Source organism: Indicator indicator, chromosome 1 (assembly GCF_027791375.1).
Source record: "Indicator indicator isolate 239-I01 chromosome 1, UM_Iind_1.1, whole genome shotgun sequence".
In the NCBI taxonomy this organism is placed as follows: Eukaryota; Metazoa; Chordata; class Aves; order Piciformes; family Indicatoridae; genus Indicator; species Indicator indicator.
In genome coordinates this window covers 40,735,615-40,741,930 of record NC_072010.1, presented here as the reverse complement: position 1 = coordinate 40,741,930, position 6,316 = coordinate 40,735,615, and positions in this window count along the sequence as shown.

Sequence of the window (6,316 nt, the reverse complement as noted above, 5' to 3'; positions counted from 1 at the left end):
ACTGTGGTTGGTGTTGACATATTTTCCTTAGCTAAATAAAAAACATGAGTGTTTCATAAAACTAAATAAGCAGACACTTGTGAAAACTTGGAAATGTATCAATATGTTATTTAATGGACAAATAGATAAATATATTAAATATATTTCCAATTAATTATTTTAGCTTATAGTTCAACTTTAACGTAACCTATACTGATGCAAAGTTCTCTCACAGAAAGAAACAGAAAAATGGGGTATCAGCAAGGAATACGTGAATTAGAATTTGTGGCTAATACAAATTTATTGCTGACCAATTTATTGCTAAATTTTGAACAATAATACTAGGTGAACTTGCCTCATTTTGTGCATTCTTCTACAAATACAGCATGTGGTGAAGAAAAAAGATGAAGGAGAAAAAATATAGGGGGACACAAATATTATTTTTCCTTAGGTTACTTGCATTCCCTTTTGATTCTGCTGAGTGATGGAAGCTTCATATAAAGACCAATGACACTGAAAAGTGGTTTATAACTCAGTTTGACAGCTAGTATGGTCTCAGAACTGCTCTGTTGTAATCTACCCTGTCTTCCCTTGGTTAGTAAGTATTATCCCAATTACAGCTATGCCAAATATAAGCAGATGTTCCTCATAACCAGCAACTAATTTCTAACTGCAAATTTATAAATATAAGCCCACTGATTGCTAGTTCTCAGGGCATCCCATCAATGGTTAAAAGAGAAAAAAAGAAAAATATTTGTTAAAATATGATATGGCCCAGTGAAAGCCAAAATCTCCATTGATGTTTCTGGGAAAATGGGATTATAGTGATAGGGCTGGGTAAAGATTAAACTATAAGGTGGAAGAAATCCTGACAGATTCCATTCAAACAGAATTTCAGTTCAAATTCTCTGCTGGAGGAAAATTAAATAGAACAGTTTCAGTCGATGTAGAGTTATGAAATAGATCAATACCTGCTGCACAGAATATACTTGTAATTCCACGTAAGTTAATCAAAAACAATTTAGCAAACCTGTCAAGTGAGATGGGGGGGGGGGAAGAAGAAAGAAAAAGGTTAAAAAAAATTGCTTCTTGCTTCTGTGAATGCTGTGCTTTGGGTATCCAGGAGTAGTGGATTAATAAATATTTTCTGAGAGGAAAAGTATTTCCTGTGTTTAATCCTGAATGCCTAGTAAACAAAATAGGAATATAGCAATGTATAACTTGGAATAAAGCTTTTCCACATCATGTTCATAACTAGAATAGTAAATGTTTGTTAGATGAACCAGTTAGGAAAAGATTATGAAACTACAAAATTTTAAGGAGAAAAATAGGGGAAAGTATTGGTATGTCTGATTTATCATAGACCAAGCTCTTTTCCTCTGTGCCATCTGCATAGTTCTCTACCATCACAGAGGGAGAAACTGAGGTCTGGGGAGCAGAGACTTCTGTTTAAGGAGGGATACATACTCTGCAGCCATCTTCACCATCTCACTCTGACAGCTACAGGAGGAGCAGTCACTCACTTCTAACACCCAAGCTCTCTTTTTTTATTTTTTTTCCCCTTTCTATGTTTTAAGCTACACCCTTGACTGAAAGCTTGTGACCATGTGAATATTTCTGTGCTAAGTTAAATGGCACAGATTGTCTTGGTCCCTTTCCATGATTTTACTTGTAGTGATTTCAGCAACAATAGCATAATAGTAGACATACAAAGAATTATTTAATCTCAAATGATGAAAACTAATCTTTTTAAGAATTCAATCAGGATTCTGTATGGCCCTCTGTGGAGATGGTGAGAAAACTTAATTTTCATACTCTCATTTTGCATTGTTTATATATTGCCTAGCACAAGAAATTCCTGTAGCTAGATATGAATTCTAGGTTGTATTGCCATACACAAAAAATTATAACATTTAGGAATGAAACTGTAAAAATCGCTTTACGAGTTTGCTTGATGTTCTTTCTTGAAAAAATTAGTAAGACCTCTTGGTGCAGATATTGCAAACTATCTCCATTTATCAAGACTTCAGAGCAATGATTTTAGCCTTCATAATCTATAGAAACACCTTAATGTGAAACAAGATGAGTCTGTAAAAGTTGCATTCGTCTTCAGTAGAATATATTAAAGCAATTCATGGTATATATCACCTCTTCTCTAAGAAATGTAGTTCTACTTCAATGACCCACTGACATAAATGAGGATTTTAAAATTCTGGAGAGATGAGAAGATCTGCTGAAAGAGTCTGTGAACAACAATTCTCACATCATCGATGAATATTCTCTAATACATGATAGTGATCTAGTCGAAACTCCCCTCTGGGAATTCCATGTTTCACAGTGCAAGGAAAAGGAACATTTTTTTAATTCTTACATAACATTGTCACATAGTTGCTACAGTTGAAGTTCTGAAAGCAATTATATTAAAAATTTCTCTTTTTCAGCCATTTATAGCACTAAAGGGTTTTTGTTGTTTTTATTTGTTTTGTCTTAAAATTTAAACCAACAGCCTAAACATTGTGGTTTAGAATTTGACAAAAAGAAACATGGACAATATTATCTTATTTAGAGGTTAGATATGCTTCATGAAAATACCCACATAATCTGCAATAATGGGGAAGAATTAATTGACCTGCAAAAATAATCCTATGCCCACTTCACAAGTATGACAGCATTTTTAATGTGCAGGTATTTGAACAGTTGCTATCTAGAAGCCTAGTGATCCCTACATGGATTTACCAAGGGGAGATCGTGTCTGACTAATCTGATAGCCTTCTATGAAGTTATGACCAAGTGGGTAGATGAGGGAAGAGCAGTGGATGTCATAGATCCTGACTTCAGTAAAGCTTTTGATACTGTCTCCCATAACATCGTCACAGAAAAGCACAGGAGATGTGGCATAGATGGTTGGTCAGTGAGAAGGATTGCAAACTGGCTTCACAACAGAGTTCAGAGGGTCATCATCAGTGGCTCAGAGTCAACTTGGAGGCCTGTGGCAAGTGGTGTCCCCCAGGGATCAGTACTGGGTCCAGTTTTCTTCAATATCTTTATCAACAACTTGGATGAGGGTATTGAGAGTACTCTCAGCAAGTTCGCTGATGATACAAACCTAGGGGGGTTGGCTGACACCTGTCAGGCTGTGCAGCCATCCAACGTGACCTGGGCAGGCTGGAGAGCTGGGTGCAGGCAAACCTCATGAAGTTAAATAAGAACAAGTGCAAGGTCCTACATCTGGGGAGAAATAACAACAGGCACCAGTACAGGTTAGGGGCTGCCCTGCTGGAAAGCAGCTCCACAGAGAAAGACCTTGGAGTGTTGGTGGACAGCAAGTTCTCCATGGAACAACAATGTGTTCTTGTAGCCAAGAGAGCCAATGGGATCCTGGGATGTATCAGGAAGGGTATGTCCAGCAGGTCTAGGGAAGTTCTTCTACCTCTCTACTCTGCTCTAGTGAGACCACATCTGGAATACTGCGTCCAGTTTTGGGCTCCCAGTTCAAGAGAGACAGAGAACTGCTGGAGAGAATCCAACAGAGAGCCACGAGGATGATTAGGGGACTTGAGCATCTCCCTTATGAAGACAGACTGAGAGCCCTGGGGCTATTTAGTCTGGAGAAGAAAAGACTGAGAGGGGATCTGATCAATGTTTATAAATATCTGAGGGATGAGTGTCAAGTGGATGGGGCCAGGCTCTTTTTGGTGGTTCACAGTGATAAAACAAGGAACAATGGGTTCAAACTAGAACATAGAAGATTTCACCTCAACGTGAGGAGAAAATTCTTTACAGTGAGGGTGACGGAGCACTGGAACAGGCTCCCCAGGGAGGTTGTGGAGTCTCCTTCTCTAGAGACTTTCAAAACCCACCTGGATGCATTCCTGTGGACTACCCTAAGTGATCCTGCTCTGGCAGGAGGGTTGGACCTAATGATCTCTTGAGGTCTCTTCCAACCTCTGATATACTGTGATACATGCAGGAAATTTGAAGAAATATGAAGATAGTAGTGGCAAGACTTTCAACCATGCTGTACTACTTATACGAGCATTTAAAGAACTTGCTGTACAATTGTATGTCATTTTAGTGGCTCTTAAGAAAGTTTAAGACAGCTGACCCTGTGAATTAGTGTTAAATGTTGAAGTGTAATTCTGCGTTTTCTTATGTTGCATACACATCCGATGAGGTAGAGCTGGCTGGTGGTGTTGTCAACTGTAACAGCCTCTTGTAACATTGTAGTGAAGCTGTTAAACACCAGTTGTCATGACAAGTTAGTAACGTGCCGTAACATATGTTGGAGTAGTACTCAGGCTATGGGTGTGGGCTCAAATTCAAATGCATCCTTTAGCTCAGTTTTATGTACTAAACCTACAGCCAAGTGACCCTCAGAGAATACAAGAAATTCCAGCCCATGGTATTAGTATTATTCTAATACAGATCCTCACTGTACTACTTTCTGCACTGTGTCTGATCCTAACAGGTATATGCCTTTTTCCAGGGAATTCTGTGGTCACATGAGTGTCTCTGAGAAGCTTTCCTGTCTAAAATACATATATATATATGGGATTGGTGGGTAACTTGAACTACTGATTTGAAACTGTTTACCTGCCTCAACACTATACTGATGGAAAACCTTTGTTCTCAGGGGTAAAATGAGCCATACCCCAGAACGATATATTACAGTTGCTGAATTGCCAGAGCTGTGTATCTCTGTGTAGAACAGCTAAATGCAACTGAACATTTGGAATCATTCAAGGTCTGAAATGTGGAAATAGTAACTACACCACTGAATTTCATCTTGGAAACACAGAATTGGCTGTGCCCTATTTCAAATCATGACCTCCACTAAGAGTCATTTCATATGAGCATAATAGCTAAACTAAAGTTGAAATAATCTCTTCTATACCAAAATACCATTATCCATCAACTTGGACTTTTCTGGAGTTTAATAGAACAAAGGGAAGCTAAGAATACAGTGGTTTTGACAGATCATAGTTTAGCAAAAGCAATTTGTTGAGGGATAAACTTGGATAAAGTTGAATATGAGGACATACTCATGGTTATTGTCTATTATAACTCTCCTATGAAAATCTGTTCTTCAGTTATAAGAGAAACAAAAGAACAATGATATTCACTCTTTAAGAGTGTCTTAAAACTGTCAGCTTCCCATCTACTAAAAATGATCCCGGCTCACAGAGTAAAGTGTGGTTCCTATCAAGTAATACTTAATTGGACAATATGAGTGAACTTCTGCTATTTATCTGTGTTATTCAATAACACTGATAATACAAACTTAAACCAAGGCAGAAGCACACAAATTTACTGTTGTCTTTTGGATTGCTTTCCCTCTGTAATGCAGTAGATTAAACATAATCAGTTTTAGATGGAAATACTTCTGTGCTTCATCAAGGATAAGCTCACAAACTAATTCTACTGATTATTTTCATATAGTTTATTTAAAAAAAAAAATCAGTGTATTTAACATTCCTTATAGTAAAATGATTAGAACGCTTTTTGTAGGGAAATCTATTTTCAATAATTATGTAGAAGGATTTTCAATTTTTTTTTCCAATTTAGAGTGTATTTGGGGCATTATATGTGGAATATTTAAGTTTTGAGGTTGTTCATTTTTTTATTTATTGTTGTTTTGTTTTAGTATTACAGTAAAAAAGACAATGTTATTTAGTTGCCAGAAATATTAGTGTAATAAACAAGTGAAGATATTATAATGTTGTTCATTAATAATGTTGTGGTCTGTTTGAAAATGTAAATAGATATCTAAATATGATTTCAGAAGTCCATTTTCTTTCTAGATCCTCAATAAATATTGTGTCTTTTCATATTAGTTGGGTCTCTAGGTCATCTTCATTTCTATTCTCTGACTCTTTTTTTTTTTTTTTTTCAGATTTTATATTTGGATGTCAATTTTTAAATTTGTGTTGCTGACCAGACCAATATGTTTCAGCAAACTCTAAAGAAAATAAAAGCTTCATTTCAATTTTCTCTTATTCTATGGGATCAACCAGAAATTATTTGTTAATAGGATGTTTATTAGGTGAATTAATATGACAAGTTTTCTGTTTCAGATTTTTCTGGACAGTTCATGGATATTTCAGTGAACACTCACTGCGTAGAGATTTTACCATACCTGCCACTAAGGCCTGTTAAAGATTACATATTTTACCATGACACTAACCCTGATACATCCATTTATTGCTTTGCATAGCAAGAGCAAATTTAGAATTTTTATGTTTCTGAGCTTACTGGTTATTTTTGTAACCTTTGTAATGGTGGGAGACCTGTAGCAGCGTGTTGTCTGATGGAGATAATCCATGTGTTGTCTTGAATT